At 42.9% G+C, this 19,523-nt stretch overlaps 1 protein-coding gene across 1 annotated transcript in view; it reads left to right on the forward strand.

Annotated features, from left to right (window-relative positions):
- The window catches only part of PDIA5 (protein disulfide isomerase family A member 5), a 291,070-nt gene that overhangs the window by 15,387 nt on the left and 256,160 nt on the right, over positions 1–19,523 (forward strand). The window lies entirely within an intron of this gene.

Consider the following 19,523-nt stretch of genomic DNA (forward strand, 5'->3'; position numbering starts at 1 on the left):
CTTTGTATATTATAACCAAAGTTCTTAGCCCATTTACCACACAGTCTTTTACCTAGTCTTCTATTTCATACCTCAGCAAAAGTTTATACATTTTAGAAATTACATGAACATCATATGTGCATAACTGTTTCAAATATAGTCTTATTTCTTCAGAACCATAAAGTTGTTTATCTAGTTTGAATTTTTCTAATATTTGTGCATAAAAAACCATTTAACAGATTTTCAATTGGTTTCATTTTGCCTTCATCTTGAGTAAAGACTAATAGATTATGACATGCAGGGGTCGTTTTGTAGAAAAATAGGTGGAGGAGCTCATTAGCATAATTTATCAGCATATGCTCCCCCCCACAGCCAGAAGCAACCCAATGCAAGAAAAGAGAGCCCCAGGCAAGAAAGGCCTAAGCAGACCTTGCTCGCCTGGGGCTCTCCTGGGCCACACACCCCCAGTCAAAAAGCCGGCAAGCTACCACCCGCCTAAAATCACATAAGAAGTGGAGAAAGGGTGGTGCTGGCTTCTCCAGGGGTTAATGAAGGCTGCTGAGGTTGTGGCAAAGCCCCTGGTGGCTGGCTGGCTGCCTGTTTTCCTAATCCAGGGATTGTTATGCAGCTGCACCGACTATTCAGTGGACAAGGTAGGTGGGGAGGAGGAGAGGGAACCCTCAGAAAGGTTCAGGAACTCTGCTCCTGTGAGCTCCTGCTGAATCTGAGACCTGACGATATGTGTTGTGTATTGGTTGTTTTGACTACTGGTTTGTTATGTCTGTTGAAGCATACTTCATTGCCCTCCAGGACCCTGATGCCTACATTCCGATTGGCTGTTCTTTCTCTCAGGAAATGCAAATAAAGGATCCTGGAGGGACCAATAGGGTGGATTGCTGCCCATATAAGGGGGTGTGTTTAACTCAGGCCAAATGGATATAAGGAGTGGTGCTGCCTGTTTTTGTTCAGTTCTGTTCTTGTTCAATAAATGTTCTTGCTTACCTCAAGCTGGCTGAATTTACTATATAATAATACGTTAACCATTTGTATTTAAATAACATTTATCTTTATAAAATGCTTTGTTTGTTGAAATCCACAATGGTGTTTTTTGACATAATTTTGGTTTGTATTTATTCCATATCCAACAAGTCTGATTCAATGATTCTTAAAAGTCTACTACATTAAACTTAGTTTTTTAATACCAGAGATAGCCATGCAATCCAAATCTGTGGTCATGTTCCAGCAATCTTCCATTTCTTAACAGAACCCATTCTGTTATCCAGGCCAAGCAACACACAGCAAAATATAGTTTCAAATCAAGAAGACCCAGCCCCTCCTCCCTTAGCATCTTGTAAGATTTTATATTTAATCCTTTTTTTTGTCTTGCAAAACAAATTTAAATTTATCTTTTTGCCACTGTTTAAATGGAACATCAGAGGTCAATACCGGTATAGTCTGAAGTGAAATAACATCCTAGGTAAAACATTCATTTTAATTAGAAATATTCTTCCCAACAAAGACAATTGGATTTCAGGTTTTCACGGCTGGTAACATCATTAGGGTTTGTAGAATCTTTTGGGCTCAAGTGCCGTGTTCTACTGGAGAAAGTTTTTCTTCCAGACATTTCGTTCTCGGCTGCAGAGAACATCCTCAGTGGCGTTGCAGCCGGAGCAGGCGCTCTGACCTTCTTGGCTGCGCAGCCAAGAAGGTCAGAGCGCCTGCTCCGGCTGCAACGCCACTGAGGATGTTCTCCGCAGCCGAGAACGAAACGCCTGGAAGAAAAACTTTCTCCAGTAGAACACGGCACTTGAGCCCAAAAGATTCTACAAACCCTAAAGGCAATTGGAGTTTGTCCCAACTTATCAAGTCTTTTATTTCATTCCAAGTTTTAACATAATTATTTTGATATAACAAACAATTAGTGTTTGTCAGGATAATACTCAAATATTTCACTTTTTTTTTACCTTAAATGCAGTTTGATTTGTCAATTCTATTTACTCTTGTATTTTCAAATTTTTAGTTAGTATCCTTGTTTTCTGTTTATTTTCAACTCTGCTAATGAACCAAATTCTTTCCATTTATGCATTAATATCTCTATCACCTTTAGTGGATCTTCCAGAGTTAATACCAATTCACCAGTAAAGGCCCTAAGGTTGCAAATCTCTTTAATTTTAATACTTCTAATCCTCTCATCTTGTCTAATAGTTCTATTTAATATTTGTTAGTCTTGAAGGTGCTACTGGACTCTTTTTTTTACTGCTACAGACAGACTTAACGTGGCTACTCATCTTGATATTTTTCGCTCCATAAGACGCACCTGACCATAAGACGTACCTAGTTTTTGGAGGCGTTTGTGTGAATTTAGAGGCGTTTGTGAATTTTTTGCAGTATTCGCTCCTTAAGTCGCACACACTTTCCCCCCCACTTTTTTGGGGGGAGAAAGTGCATCTTATGGAGCAAAAAATACGGTATGTGGTGGAAATGTTTGTATATCTACCTCAAATCAACCATCTATCTCTCGACAGATAGCTAAATTCTGCCATTACCTGGTGAAGTTCCATACTAAGAAACAAGAAATGTTAGATTTTGTATGATCTGTTTGAATTTTGGGTTATAAACGATTTTATATATTCGGATTTAAAGGATTTTATATTAATTTGAAGTGATTCTGGATTTTAAAATTGGTTAAATTATATTTTAGTTATCCCCGACCTGTATAGGTGCGGAAAAGTTTTAAGTATTTTATTGTATTTTAGGAGGGGTTTTACATGACGTGTTATAATTTTTATATTGGTCTATGACCGTAATAAAAAGTTCATTCATTCAACCTCTTGCAGTTTTTGTGATTTCACATTACCCTGGATAGTAAATATAGGTAATTTTTATCACCTTGAAAGGGGAATTATAAGGGTTATTTAATTAATGCTGGTGCTACATTTGAGGTCACTGCATTGTATATATATGTGCAAAGTGTTATTAAGGGTAATTTGTTCCTTTCCCTGACTCCCATTATTGTGTTAATATACTCATTAAATAGCTCTAGCCTTCCTTGCAAACTAATTTCTTGCAAGCAATAACATGGCATACATTTTCTGACTGTCCTTTAGTTGTTAAAATTATACAAATGTATTCTTTTTATAAATGCCATCCGGAACAAATATTAACCACAGTATTAATGAAATAATATGCCAAGTATTGAACTTGATGAGGAGTTTAATTCCACATTCGTAGTGGGAAGAAAAAAAATCTTTATCGACTCTGGTAATTGACCATATTGCAATCATTTGTTAATTAGTAAATAGTTGGGCAGGTTTTCCTTCACTTTGCATTTTTAATTGGCAGCATGCAGCACAATTAATTAGCTACACAGAGCTTTAAGTGAACTTGCACCAAATGATAGTATGTCTAGGCATTAATGTTTCCTAAAATCCAACTTTTCTCTTTCTTGTGTTCATGGTAAAACTTTATTCAGTGTCTTAGAAGATCAGAAGTGAACTTGCTTTGTAGTGACCTTGAGCCTGTCGTATGCTGTCAGCCTAATCTACCTCACAGGGCTTTTGTAAAGTGGAGAAGAGAACTGTATGGGCGGCTTTGAGTCCCCATGGGGGGTGGAAGGTGTGGTATAAATGAAGTGCATTCCATGTAGATAGAGCCAAGCGGGCAGCCGTGTTGGTCTGAAGCAGTTGAACAAAGCAGGAGTCAAGTTTCACCTTTAAGATCAGACAATTTTTATTTAGAACGTAAGCTTTTGTGTGCTCTTAAGCACACTTTATCAGACGAGGAATCCGGCTGGATTCTTCGTCTGATGAAGTGTGCTTAAGACCACGTGAAAGCTTACGTTCTAAATAAAAATTGGTTGGTCTTAAAGGTGAAACTTGACTCCTGCTTGGTATTAAATGAAGTAAATAAACAGACTATTGGAAATGCTGTGTGGAAAAGACTGCCTGTCATGTACTTGCCTCAGAGTAGAGAGAAAATTCCTTGAGGAGCTAGCAGATGAATGATGTTACTTGGAGAAGTGAATTACTTTAGTCTCTGTGGAATGCATTTTGTCCATATACTATACAAGAGAGATGTCGAGATCAGAAACCATAAATGAATCAGTAATATTTCTTTTTCTTATCATGGTGACAATATGAGGCAGCATTCTTCCGGCGATGAGGGAGTGCTTTGTAGCAATGCGGGATGTTGTGGAGAGAAAGGCAGGCTGGTGTGGGGGGAAAGAGGAGAACTCTGAAAACTTTGGAATCTTTTGCGTGTTGTCCAATACGTGGGCACAGATCCTCTGTCATGTAAAAAGCACGGAACCTGAAGATGTGATTTGGTGGATGCAACCTTAGCTACAGAGCCCAGTATTTTCTTCAAATTTATTTTTAGACACTCTCCAGCTTTTACAATTGTTGTATAAAAATGTTGATCTCTGGGGCTCCAACTGCAACTGTCTATACAAGAATTGTAAAAGCTGGAGAGTGTCTAAATATAAATTTGAAGGAAATACTGGGCATTCCATTATTGAATTCAAGGCTTTACCTAGTGTATTGCAGCCTGAAGAAGGCAAATGAAATGGATTCCTAGGCAATCCATCGCTGCTGCTGTCTGTAACATCAACCTTCTATTGTAATTTTGCTGATGTTGTTAAAATCTGGCATCTAGTATGTAGTTTTTTTGTCAATAATATTGATAATAAATTGTTTGTTTCAAAATATAGAGTAGCCAGCCAAGACTGGTATCAATAGTTGTTACTTTTATACAGTTTTTTTCCTTTTGTTACAATATCACTTTTCTGTATAGCCATCTCTTTCTGTTTAGCTACAGGGCCAGCATTCATCTCATGCAGGGAGAGCCAGTTTGGTGTAGTGGTTAAGTGTGCAGACTCTTATCTGGGAGAACCAGGTTTGATTCCCCACTCCTCCACTTGCTCCTGCTAGCACGGCCTTGGGTCAGCCATAGCTCTTGTAGGAGTTGTCCTTGAAAGGGCAGCTGCTGTGAGAGCCCTCTCAGCCCCACCCACCTCACAGGGTGTCTGTTGTGGGGGAGGAAGGTAAAGGAGATTGTGAGCCGCTCTGAGATTCTTCGGAGTGGAGGGCGGGATATAAATCCAATATCTTCATTACCTCACAGGGTGTCCGTTGTGGGGGAGGAAGGGAAAGGAGATTGTGAGCCGCTCTGAGACTCTTCGGAGTGGAGGGCGGGATATTAATCCAATATCTTCATCTACCTCACAGGGTGTCTGTTGTGGGGGAGGAAGGGAAAGGAGATTGTGAGCCGCTCTGAGACTCTTCGGAGTGGAGGGCGGGATATAAATCCAATATCTTCATCTACCTCACAGGGTGTCCGTTGTGGGGGAGGAAGGGAAAGGAGATTGCGAGCCGCTCTGAGACTCTTCGGAGTGGAGGGCGGGATATAAATCCAATATCTTCATCTACCTCACAGGGTGTCTGTTGTGGGGGAGGAAGGTAAAGAAGATTGTGAACTGCTCTGAGACTCTTCGGAGGGGAGGATATAAATCCAATATCTTCATCTACCTCACAGGGTGTCTGTTGTGGGGGGAAGGTAAAGGAGATTGTGAGCCGCTCTGAGACTCTTCGGAGTGGAGGGCGGGATATAAATCCAATATCTTCATCTACCTCACAGGGTGTCTGTTGTGGGGGAGGAAGGGGAAGCAGATTGTGAGCTGCTCTGAGACTCTTCGGAGTGGAGGGCAGGATATAAATCCAATATCTTCATCTACCTCACAGGGTGTCTGTTGTGGGGAAGGAAGGGAAAGGAGATTGTGAGCCGCTCTGAGACTCTTCGGAGTGGAGGGCGGGATATAAATCCAATATCATGCATTGTATCACTGGGTAGGAGTCAATTTCCACATTACAGACAGCGCCGGATTAAACCCTCTGGAGGCCCCTAGACAGTCGAAATCTTGGGGGCCCCCTTGCAAATTAGAGTCTGAGTGCCCGCCTTGCTGCTCATGGCCCCCTGCTGCAGCCTACAGGCACCTTCTTAAAAGCCCCTTTTACTAAGCTGAGGGGGAGAGGCAGAGAGAGGCAAACTTGGCGACAACGCCAGCAGCAGCCGCACCAGGCAAGTTGGGCAAGGAGCAGCTCAGTTGCTGCTGTTTGTTCAGGCTGAGAGGGCTGCAAACAGAGGGGCGGATGGGGGGAGCCAGTCCGGGGCCCCTAAAGGTGTGGGGGCCCATAAGCCAGTGCCTGCTTGGCCTAATTGTTAATCCAACTCTGATTACGGAGACGGGAGAAGGCACTGCTATTAGTGGGCTGTAGTTATGCTCTCTGCTTCTGATTTTATGGACAAAACAGGGATTTTTGTACCTCGCCAGTGGTGAGATAAAATAATCTCTGATACTGCAAGATCTTTCTGTCCACAAGATACCCAAATCACACCTTGCCTTTGCAACAGAAAGATCTACTGCTTTTTTCATGTAATTAACAAGAACATATAAGGAGGATATGAAGTTCCAACCTAGGGTCAGCATGGGGTAGTACATAAACACCTGGTTTCTTTAAAAAACTAAGTCCTCAGGGCCAGATGAACTGCATCCAAGGGTTCTAAAAAAGCTTGCAGATGTAATTTCTGAGCCTCTGGCTATTATTTTTCAGATTCTTGGAGAACAGGAGAGGTGCTGGAAGATTGGAGGCATGCGAATGTTGTCCCCATCTTCAAGAAGGGGAAAAAAGACGATCCGGGTAACTACCAACCCGTCAGCTTGACGTCTATACCTGGAAAAGTTTTAGAACAAATCATCAAACAGTCGGTCCTGGAACATTTAGAAAGGGTGGCTGTGATTACTAAGAGCCAGCATGGTTTTCTCAAGAACAAATCATGTCAGACTAACCTGATCTCTTTTTTTGAGAAAATGACTACCTTGCTGGATCAGGGGAATGCTGCAGGCATCATTTATTTTGATTTCAGTGAGGCTTTTGATAAGGTTCCACATACTATCCTTGTGGACAAGTTGTGGATCCTGTTACCATTAGGTGGATCTGTAACTGGTTGACAGATCGCACCCAAAGAGTGCTTGTGAATGGTTCCTCACTCTCTTGGAGAGGAGTGACAAGTGGAGTGCCTCAAGGATCTGTCCTGGGACCTGTTTTGTTCAACATCTTTATCAACGATTTGGATGAAGGAATAGAGGGAATGCTTATTAAATTTGCAGATGATACTAAATTGGGAGGGGTTGCAAACACAGAAGAAGACAGAAACAGTATACAGGATGACCTTGGCAGGCTGGAAAACTGGGCTAAAATCAATAAAATTAATTTTAAAAGGGATAAATGTAAAGTTTTGCATTTAGGTAGGAAAAATCCAATGGATGGTTATAGGATGGGGGAGACTTGTCTTAGCAGTAGTATGTGTGAAAAGGATCTAGGAGTCTTAGTGGATCATACGCTGAACATGAATCAACAGTGTAATGTGGTGGCTAAAAAGGCAAATGAGTCAATAGTGTGATACGGTGGCTAAAAAGGCAAATGCAATTTTGGGATGTATCAACAGAAGTATAGTGTCCAGTTTATGTGATGTGATGGTATCACTTTACTCTGCTCTGGTAAGACCTCACCTGGCGTATTGTGTTCAGTTTTGGGCACCACATTTTAAGAAGGATATAGACAAGCTAGAACGACTCCAGAGGATGGTGACGAAGATGGTGAGGGGTCTGGAGACCAAGTCCTATGAAGAAAGGTTGAAGGAGCTGGGGATGTTTAGCCTGGAGAGGAGATGGCTGAGAGGTGATATGATCACCATCTTCAAGTACTTGAAGGGCTGTCATACAGAGGATGGTGTGGAATTGTTTTCTGTGGCCCTGGAAGGTAGGACCAGAACCAGTGGGTTGAAATTAAATCAAAAGAGTTTCTGGCTCAACATTAGGAAGAACTTCCTGACTGTTAGAGCGATTCCTCAGTGGAACAGGCTTCCTCGGGAGGTGGTGGGCTCTCCTTCCTTGGAGGTTTTTAAACAGAGGCTAGATGGCGATCTGACAGCGATGAAGATCCTGTGAATTTAGGGGAGAGGTGTTTGTGAGTTTCCTGTGAGCCGCCCTGAGCCTGCGTGACGGGGGAGGGCGGGATATAAATAAAATTTTACTTTACTTTACTTTACTTACTGGTCATGAGTCACTGTGCCACAATATCAGTCGGTTAGTACATGGCCTCTTCTTAGTTGTCAGTGATCGGTCCAGCTTTTTTGTGAACAGCCTGCCCTAACAAAAATATACCAGGAGTGCCATCAGAATCCTCCTTGTTTCTGACTGGGGCTACAAGATCTTATTCAGAGGGGGGCGGGGGCTGTTCACTATGTACATGCCACGTATTTCTCTGTAATTTCTAGGTTGGTCTTGGTGCTCATGGCACTTTAGCGGCTTGTATTTGCAGTTCTTAGTAGGATGGAACAGCTGTACTGTGAGCAGCCTGAAAATGACTGAGAAATATATGCATGTGTGTTATTAAGAGCTTGCCCCCTTCTCTTTTGCCGTAGTTGGATGAGAGTGTGAGCTTTAGCTGCAATCCAAGAGTAAGACGGATCTGACGGGTACTTGCTGCAAGCTTTTAAAGGTGGCTGGCTGTGTGCTAGTGAAGTGATATAACCCACAGAAACAAATGGGAAACAGCCAGCCATTTCTATTCGTATAGAACCACCATGTTGTTTTTAAAACAGTTGAACCGGGTAAAACTACTTTTAAAAACTATAGTACTTTATTGACCTGCAACGCTTCTTGTGTGAAACAAAATATTGACATGTTCTTTTCTGTAGCAGCCTTAAATTGTAGAGCATGGATCCTGGTCGAACTGAGAAATACCCATCCTTGTTTTACAAACACAGGCAAAGTGTTTTTGTGCTGCAGCAGAATTTTCAGGCTGTCAGGGTTGGCTTCTTGTTTGTATGAGGTTGCTTTAATTAGAACTGCAGTGTATTTTAATCACGAGGTGAGCTGCTTTGAATTTTGAGATGAGACAATATATTTAAATAACTAAAAAAGCCTATCTTTTGCAGGGATTTTTTTGTTCCCATAACTAAGAATTCTTCACTTAATGGAGCATATCTGTGGGAACTTAGTAAAAACTGTTACATCAAAGGTAGATGTCATCTTTGCTGGATAAAGAGCTGAGGTGCTTATTTGCAGCGCACTGTTTGATGTAACTTACAGTGGTAGGAGTAGGGTTTGGAAATCTACATAGCTTTGATTGCAGTAGGTAACATGGAATCTGGAAGGCTTGTAGAAAGAGTGTTCTGAGAACCTCCACCTTCAAAATGTGAATACTAAGCTGGACTTGTGTTATAAAGTAGATATTGTAAATGCATATTTGATATCTTCTGATATGTCAAACTAGAATAAATCTGTGATAGACTTTCTCTAGTTGGGAACTGGCCTCTGCATGGTTTGTATCTTCCTTTCCTTTAGTATTAAGTGTGTCCAGATTTTATGTGTTCAGTACATATCTCCTTATCCATTCTCCCCAGCAAACTCATTCGGAAGCCCAAATTTACAACTTCAAAACGTTAAGAAACTAAAGCCAAATATTGTTGCATTGGGTGTTGGACTGGGGGGTGGGGTGCATTGGGTTCAAATCTCCGGTAAATATACGACTACATGCCTGACAACAACTTGTGACTGAGCTTCAAATGCATGTGCTAACTTAGGCATTTTATCCTTCCCTCTCATTTCTGATTAGCGTTAACATAGTATGACCACCTTGGCCGCCCTGATCTCAGAGCAGTAGTCTTCAGCCTGTGGGTTTTTACCCTTAAGCGAGTCGCAAAGCACTTCTTGTAGAATCCGAAGCTTCCGTAAATCACGAACAAAAACTGTGGGGATTATTGTGCTAATCACTTCATGTCTCAGCGGGCATTTGTTACCAATGGTTGAGTGATCAAGGTGATTGCAGTTTAGAAGGTAAATAGTGATGGAAGGGAGGGCTCTTGTGATAGGAAAGGAAGCAATTATTGCACAAGGTCAGTGTTAGTTTGGATGATGAGCGGAAGGGCAGGAAAGGATGTAATCAAAGTCATGTAATGTTTCCTTTCCTTTGTGTCAGGGCCAAACTAGACAATGATAATGAGCAGTGGGGAGATCAACAGAGATAAGCAGGCCTTGAAAAAATTGTTTCCAGAAACAGAGCTTGTCATTAAACACTATTCCTTCTCCTGCGTGCTGAGCCTTGTTGTTGTACCGTTATTCTTCCAGCCCATTACCTATACAGAGAATGAACCAAGCTGAAAAATCCCTGAAGCAACGATGAACAAGGTGAAAAGGATGAGGCAGCAGATTTTAGCTCTCTTCACCCATGTACTTTGTTTAATGCAAAGCAACCTCCCAATTCTCATTAACAATATCCAGTTCTCATGAAAAAATACTCATGGACTTTCCAATTCCGTCTATTTTGGCCTTCAGTTGGAAGATTATCAGCTTTAGAAAAGCCCAGGATGGGAGAGCTTTAGGACAGTGGTTCTAAACTGCGTGTTTTAAAAGTTGCTTTAGATTTGTCCATTATGGCATAAGACATAGTTGCTTCATTCACTATGAGTGGTATGTTTACTAAAGAGAACGTGTGAACATATGAACATATGAAGCTGCCTTATACTGAATCAGAACCTTGGTCCATCAAAGTCAGTATTGTCTGCTCAGACTGGCAGCAGCTCTCCAGGGTCTCAAGCGGAGGTTTTTCACACCTATTTGCCTGGACCCTTTTTTGGAGATGCTGGGGATTGAACCTGGGACCTTCTGCTTCCCAAGCAGATGCTCTACCACTGAGCCACCATCCCTCCCCTGCTCTCCAGGGTCTCAAGCGGAGGTTTTTCACACCTATTTGCCTAGACCCTTTTTTGGAGATGCCAGGGATTGAACCTGGGACCTTCTGCTTCCCAAGCAGATGCTCTACCACTGAGCCACCGTCCCTCCCCAACATATGAACCTGCCTTATACTGAATCAGACCCTTGGTCCATCAAAGTCAGTATTGTCTACTCAGACTGGCAGCAGCTCTCCAGGGTCTCAAGCTGAGGTATCCTCTCACACCTATTTGCCTAGACCCTTTTTTGGAGATGCCAGGGATTGAACCTGGGACCTTCTGCTTACCAAGCAGATGCTCTACCACTGAGCCACCATCCCTCCCCTAATACATTGGGTGATACATTGCTGATATTGTGGTCTGGCTGTGGATTTATTGGCTGCATTACTATGCAGACAGGTTTGGGAATAATTGTTTTGACTCTTTTCTTCCATTATCATGACTATTATTTTATGTTGATGCCAACTGTTATATTCTACTCTTGGAAATAAATAAGTCCCTTCTATTTGAGCCATCTGTCTGTGTTTCTCCCACAGAAGCAAAGTTTTCCCAGGTAACCCACCAATGGCTGCTTCTTCCGCAATTAAATACCATAGTTTCTGAACATCGCTTGCCAATATTGTGTCTAGCATACATAATCTGAGATGTTAGGCTTGGCGTTTGTATACACAAGAAGAATCACATTGGCTAAAAATATTATTTAGATGCTCTGGTTCTTCCTCAGATACATTAATTTGCATTCTATCCTTTGTGCAAATTAAAAGGATAATTTTGTTTGCTCCAATGCAGTGCTTCGAGTTTGAAAAATATTGCCAAGACTGAATAGTTATCTCTGACAGCATGGGAAATTCTTGGCATGGAGAATTTTTCGCTTGCCAGCAACTGTATTTTAAAAGTATGTGTTTATTAAAAAAGGGAAAAAAACATAAGTTGATTGAAAAGAAAATGAGCCGGCTTGCAAAGATTAGTGTAGAATGAGTGAGGGCACAGAGCACAACCTTAATGTTACTAGAATTATTTGAATTTACAAAACAAAAATGCAAGTACTGTATGTAGCAGAGATTCGATTTAGAGAAAAGAGCATGCATAAAGACTAAAAGAATTTGTGGCAGGATACGAGTCCTACTCCTCACTGCTTCAGACACAACTCAAATGTGAGTTCATCTGTCCTTGCCTGAAGTGCATGCCATGAAGATAGATCCAAGCGGGCAGCCGTGTTGGTCTGAAGCAGTTGAACAAAGCTGGAGTCAACTTTCACCTTTAAGGCCAACAAAATTTTATTCAGAATGTAAGCTTTCGTGCGCTCTAAGCACACTTCATCAGATGAGGAATCAGGTACAGTGAACAGAGCTACATATAGCTTGTAGGCAGTGGCTTAGCATGCAAAATGGTACAAATTTAAGATCCAATGACAGAATAGTACTAAGCAGCATTGTCTCCCCCCCCCACACAGCCCCCCGCACCTCTGAAAACTAAAGACCCTTTGTATCAGTGTGAGATGTGATGTAGGGACTGCAGCAGTAAGAGAAATGGGCAGAAGTTGTCCTCCCTATCTCTTACTGTTTAAGCTCAGATTCACATTATAACCGGCTGTTTTATTTCCCCCTCTTTTTAGGTTCAGTGAGCATTCTGCTGTTGTTGAACTGAGTGAAAGCAAGAGCTAGGAACTGATGGAGCCACAAGAATGCATCTTCTGTTATTAGGGTTGCTCTGAATATATAATGGTGGTACTCCATCACTTCCCATCGGACCCCTCACATAAGCAACTGTTCTGCTTGAGGAAAAATGCAAAGCATCAGCAAACTGGTAGTTTTGTGGTACTCTTCAGCCACTGAATCTCACAAAGATAGGGGCTAGTTTTCACATTGCAACTGACTGCTACTTTTCCATCATCTTGTCTCTTGTGTGGGTCTACTAATGATCAGCAGCATAATAATAATACGGGAACTGAGGAACTTCTTATTTATTTGTTTCATTTCAGCGGTTAGAGACACTGCCTCTACCTTCTGTGATTAGAGCAACTCTGATAATGGAAGATGCTGGGTGGTAGTTTTCACACAGCTTGTTTTCACACAGCTTGTTTGAGCAGAATGCTTGTAGGAGCTAAAAGATGAAGCGTTGAATATGAACGTGTGGATCAGCCCTTGAGCTGTCTTAAATTACTTTCACTGGCAATGTTTCCATAAAAGCAATCTAACAATTCTGTTAGTGATCCTTAGTTCCCTTACATCAGGGGTGAGGAATGTCAGGCCCGAGGGCCATTTATGACCCTGGAGATCACTTGGTATGGCCCTTGGGGATTGCTGGGCCAAGCCAAACCACATGGCGGCCTCCCTGGGGTGGGGGTGGCTACCACCCAGTTCAGTTTGCACTTGATTATCCCAGATGGTATGGCCTAATATGCTAATGAGTGTGTGACCTAATATGGGGATGTGGTCTAATATGTGGATGGGGATGTGGTCTAATTGCATCGCAACTGAATAGTATTTTAAAATTGTTTGTTTTATATTGTATTTTATTTATATCATGGTTTTCCATGTCTGTGAGCCGCCCTGAGCCCGCCTTTGGCGGGGGAGGGCGGGATATAAGAATAAATTTATCTTATCTTATCTAATGAGTCCCTGCTGGGCTTTTTCTACAAAAAAAGCCCTGGATTTAGGCATTTACCTGGGGTGGCAGGCCGGAGGGGTGTGTGTCAAATTAGGTTTGCCCCACATGACTTCAAATAGAAAAACAATTATTTGCATTAATTTTGCCGGCCTGAATCGTTCTTCCTTGGTGGGGCACTGTTTTTTAAGTTGATAATTTTGTATGGCTCACGAATGATGTTATAAATATCCAAATGGCCCTTGGCAGAAAAAAGGTTCCCCACCCCTGCCTTATGTGAAAAAATTCCTCATGTCGATTTTTAAATTTACAGTTACTTATTATTTTTTACTTACAAAATTTGTATCTTGCTTTTTTGCCTTTGCAAGAGCCTCCCCAAATGCCTAACAATTTAAAACATGGTTAACAAACTCACTTTTTAGAACCATTAAAATCAGCCCCCTGTTAAACCTATACTGTATAGCCAACTTAATTTCTAGTCTTTTAAAACTTAGTATTAAGAAATTTATTTACTCTTTTTAATTTGTTGAATTTGTATTATTCACTTTTTTTTAAAAAGCTCAGCGTGGGTATTTATAGAATATTCCAGAAGATTGTACAAGGCTGCTTTGGGCCGAATCAGGCTGTTGATACATTGAGCTTAGTGTCTGCTATTGCTGGCTGGGGCTTTTTGAGGTCTCAGGCAGAGAAAGCAGTATCTTCTACCTGATCTCCTTTTACTGGAGATGCCAGAAACTGAACAATACGAAACAGGTTCTCTCCTGCTGAGTCTCAGGCCCTCTCCGTAATGTCATTACCACAGTTCTGTGAGGTGAATTAGGCTGACTGACAGAGGAAGGTTGGTTTGGGAGAGGAAGAAGGAAGGAGAAATACCTGGATTGCTGCTGTTCAGTTCATCAGTCTGGAAATATGAAGAATGTGAGCTGGCAGGTACCAGAGTGTGTGTGTTGCCTACCGCTCAGCTGATCCGGGAGGAAGGAGAGAGGAGAAGAAAGAGAAGCAAGCCTAGTAGCGGAGGGAGGGGTAGGGGCATCAAAAGACCAGAAAGAAATTGATGTTGCAAATTTGACGTAACCTAAAAAAAAATGCCCTGGGAGCCAGAAAGGAGAAGTGGGCACTGCCTTGCTGATTGGCAAAGTATATAACTTAGAACACTCAGAACTTTAACACATATATTGAAAACAAAATTTTAAACCACGGTATTTTTCACATTTATTTGGAAGTATTTTACAGTCCATTTTACAATATACATTGTTTTTCTTCGTTTGTAGGACTTCCTGAAGTCCAATGCAGGTGTGACTGCAGTTCCCAAACTGGTGTGGTTGCAACTGGACTGCTGCTTCTGTCCACTTTCAGAGAATCCTATTTGAGGCAGCTCACCAAGGGATACAATTTCAATTTGGCACTGCTCTTCTTATCTCCAAGGATCGAGCAGGGTTCCACGCTTCCGTTTGTCCTTTGCTTCTCTTGAAAGGGCTGGCCCTTTCAAAAGAAGCTAAGGACAAACAGAAGTGTGGAGTGGACGGAAGCAGCAGTCCAGTTTGGGAACTGCAATCACACCTGCACTGGACTTTAGGAAGTCCTACAAACGAAGAAAAACATCGTATATTGTAAAACGGCTGTAAAATAATTCCAAATTAATATGGGAAAAATACTATGGTTTAAAATTTTGCTTTCAGTATATGTATTAGTTAAAGCCCTCATGGAGTGTTCTAAGTTTGCTGATTGGCAAGACTTGGCAGCCAGTAGGCAGTGTGCTGCAAGGATGCTTGGGTAAGGCAGTGCATGAGCTAATGGGGTCATAGGAGCAGGGCCGGGCGGCCAGTGGTTTCTTGTACAGGGGTTGGTGGCACAATAAGGCAGGTGGCCAGCTAGACTCCCATCTCACTGAGTGGCATGGGGCAGTAGGAGCCTTGTACCCAGGGGGTGCGTCCTGCCTTCTTGGCCTGGCTCCCATGGTGCTCTGGGAGGCCAAGGGCATCTCTTTCATGGTGGAGCTGGGGCTGACCCTGCTGCATGCTGGGCTCTACTGCAGCCTCTTCGTCTTTGCCTGCCTGCAGCTCTGGATGCTCTTCTGCTCGCAGGAGAAGCAACTCAGCTGCCACTCCGTCTGCCTCTTTCTCTGACTTGCCTGGGCAGCGCAGCACATTGTCTTCTTCTCCTTCAACTCACAAGGTGCCCTCCAAGGCCCCCCCTGCTACGGCTACTCACCCCCCCCACCTGCCTCCCCTTCCTCTCTCCTTCCCTTTCTTCATGCCGAAGCCACAGTCGCTCCCATTGTCGCTTCCCCCTCCTGCTCGATGACAAAATGGCAGCAGCGTAACTGCTCAAAGACCTTCTTTCTAGAGCTGGAGCCCTAGCCATCCCAGGCAGAACTGTGTTTGGGTGCAGTCGAACTTAACAAAAAGCCCTGAAGACAGGGCCTTTTTTGAGCAGGAATGCACAGGAACGCAGTTCCGGCTGGCTTGGCACCAGAGGGTGTGGCCTAATATGCAAATGATCCCTGCTGGGCCTTTTCTACAAAAAAGCCCTGTATGAAACAATGGTGATGCCATAGGGTGTGGCCTAATATAGAAATGAGTTCCTGCTGGGCTATTTCTATTAAAAACCCTGCCTGAAGATAACACTGCCTTGGGGCTTTAAAAAATATGAAAAATGCACAATATGTATCGCTTGATCGAGGATTTCTTTCTTTCGGTGGTTGATGTGGCCTCTTGATAACTGTCTACAAATAGTTTTCATGTTTATCTGAACCACAGGCAGTGAATGCATAGATTCTCAGTTGCTACAGGAATAGCAGTTCTGTGCCTTATACAGATAACTGGAAAAGTCTAATGGAAACTCAAGGGACTATTGCACGAGTAAATATTGCCCTGAAGTCTAAATGGAATGTTTTAAAAATCAGATTATTATTCATCTCTGAAGATCATGGAAAGGAGAGGGGTGTAGATAAAAGTGGTAGCGTTGTAATTTTTTGCACAATGGTTTTTACACCCCCAGAATAATTCATTCTAAGTATAGTAAGTGAATCCCAGAGCTTATGTTCCCTCAGGCCTGTACAAAGTGAATAATTTGTAACTGTGGAATCTGATTATGTGTTCTTGTTTGGTAGATGTGCGTGTGCGTTTCTATCCTAGTTTAAAGTACTTTGGAGCCCTTCCTACTTTGTTAATAGGCAATTTATTTATTTATTTGATTTATATCCCGCCCTACCCCACTGAAGCGGGCTCAGGGCGGCTTACAATACAGAGATTCTAACATAGAATTCAAATTTTAAATATAATAGCAATTTACATAGTTAAGAAATTAAAACATTAAAAACATTAAAAACAGTGCATCAGTCCAACAACGTACAATCTATACACTTCCTTCGGTATTTTGGTAGTTTGGTGGTTTGGTGCCGGTCAGTTATAGGCCAACCGGAAGAGGACTGACCTCTTCCAGTAACTGGTTCCAGCAGCAAGGGGTTGTTATTGAGAAGGCCCTGTCCCTGGTTGACTTCAACCGGGCCTGCTTTGGCCCGAGGATTACGAGCAGATTTTGGGAGCCAGATCGCAGTACTCTCTGGGGAACATATGGGAAGAGACGGTCCCTAAGGTAGGCAGGTCCTAGACCATATAGGGCTTTAAAGGTAATAACCAGCACCTTGTACCGGACTCGGTATATTATTGGCAGCCAGTGCAGTCCCCGAAGGCCCGGCTGAATGTGCTCCCGTCTAGGGAGCCCTAATAGCAGCCGGGCGGCGGCGTTCTGCACTAGCTGCAACTTCCGGGTTCGGCACAGGGGCAGCCCCATGTAGAGGGCATTACAGTAATCCAACCTTGAGGTGACCGTTGCATGGATCACTGTTGCTAGGTCATCCTGCTCCAGGAAGGGAGCCAACTGCCTCGCCCGCCTAAGATGAAAAAATGCAGACTTAGCAGTGGCTGCTACCTGGGCCTCCATAGATAAGGCAGGCTCAAGTAGCAACTGATCGATAATGGAGAGTTGCTTTTTATTCTCTTCTCCCTAGGCCTGAGTAAGATGTCTTCTTGCCCGCTTCCCGCTTTTGCAGGGAATGGAGTAGTCAGTTGCTCAAAAACTCAAAATAGCAGAAAGCCGTCATTTGCAAAAATGTCCTGCCCGATGACTCCTATGGTTGATTCAGCAAATTTCTTTCCTTGCATGTAATTTTAAAAATTTCTACCCCCCTTACAGACCCTTTACCAAGGCTTCTGACATGGCTAATGTAAAATGAAACAAACTTTTATAAACCATCTCATTAACAATTTAAAACAAAGTAATCCATTAAAAACTACAACGTTCTTATCTTTGTCTCAGGGTCTGAAGTATTACAACGGATGTAGTGTCATGGTCAGACCACTTTGCCCTGAAGGCCTGGTTATGTGTGCCTCTTTAGGTGGCAAGCTGATTTATGCTTGCCCGTGGAGTCAAATGGACCCGATTAGGTTCCAGGAGGCTCTGTGGGTTCCCTCTGGCGGCCCATTGGATGAGCTGGTGGAAGACTGGCATAGCTGCCTTTCTGAAGCCATCGATGTGGTCTCCGCCCCTGTACCAACTCGGCTCCTTGGTATTCCTTGCAGCTGAGGCGGGTGAAATGGGAGCTGAGACGATTAGAGAGAGTGTGGCAAAAGACTTGAGACGAAGCTATGAGAATGTCTTATAGGTCATTTATGAAGAAGATGATATTGGATTTATATCCAATAGTCTCAGAGTGGCTCACAATCTCCTTTATCTTCCTCCCCAACAACAAACACCCTGTGAGGTAGATGAAGATATTGGATTTATATCCCACCCTCCACTCGGAAGAGTCTCAGAGTGGCTCACAATCTCCTTTATCTTCCTCCCCAACAACAAACACCCTGTGAGGTAGATGAAGATATTGGATTTATATCCCACCCTCCACTCCGAAGAGTCTCAGAGTGGCTCACAATCTCCTTTATCTTCCTCCCCAACAACAAACACCCTGTGAGGTAGATGAAGATATTGGATTTATATCCCGCCCTCCACTCCGAAGAGTCTCAGAGCGGCTCACAATCTCCTTTCCCTTCCTCCCCCACAACAGACACCCTGTGAGGTGGGTGGGGCTGGAGAGGGCTCTCACAGCAGCTGCCCTTTCAAGGACAACCTCTGCCAGAGCGATGGCTGACCCAAGGCCATGCTAGCAGGTGCAAGTGGAGAAGAGGGGAATCAAACCCGGTTCTCCCAAATAAGAGTCCGCACACTTCACCACTACACCAAACAAGACCTATGAGATGGCGACGAAGGCAGCAAAGAAGGAGTTCTATGCTGTCTCCATCGCTTCTGCAAAATTGCGCCCAGCTCAATTATTTAGATTAATTCGGTCCTTAACATCTTTGCCTCAGGGCATGCCAAACATTAGGAAATTAGATATAGGCTGTGTGGCTTTTGCAGATTATTTTGCAGATAAAGTCTTTTTGCTCCGCCGAGACCTTCCAGCCACAGTTGATTCAATAATGGAACTGGAAGCTCCTTGCCCATCTTCTGGTCCAGTTTTGTACCATTTCAGCCTGCTCTCCGCAGATGAAGTTGATAAGACCCTGGCTGCTGTGAAACCCACCGCTTGCCCCTTTGATTCTTGTCCATCATGGCTGGTTAAAGCCTGCGGTGATGGCATACAAACTCCCCTGAGGGAGATCATCAATCCGTCCCTTTCAACAGGGGCATTCCCAGGGGCCTTGAAGGAGGCGGTGGTCTGTCCTCTCCTGAAGAAGCCATCTTTGGACCCTACGGTCCTAGCATACTACCCCCGTTTCAAACTTACCGTTCCTGGGCAAGGTAATAATAATAATAAATTTTATTTATATCCCGCCCTCCCCGCCGAAGCAGGCTCAGGGCGGCTAACAGGACAATTATAAAATACAGTTAATAAATACATTTAAATACATTTAAAAACAGTTACATACATGTTAAATTAGGTGGACAAGAATATCACTATCCTCTTTTAGCTGTATGGACATACTCAAATAGGGATATGGGCTGTTCATCTCATTACATATACTAAACCCATCTTCTACTATATTTTAATGTATTTTTCTTCTAATGGCAAACTATACAGTATGTATGTTACATGTTAAAAGTTTAATTAGATGGATGGGAAAAACTTGAGCAAGAAATGCCCTCAT

The sequence above is a fragment of the Heteronotia binoei genome, chromosome 21, assembly GCF_032191835.1.
Source record: "Heteronotia binoei isolate CCM8104 ecotype False Entrance Well chromosome 21, APGP_CSIRO_Hbin_v1, whole genome shotgun sequence".
Classification (NCBI taxonomy): Eukaryota; Metazoa; Chordata; class Lepidosauria; order Squamata; family Gekkonidae; genus Heteronotia; species Heteronotia binoei.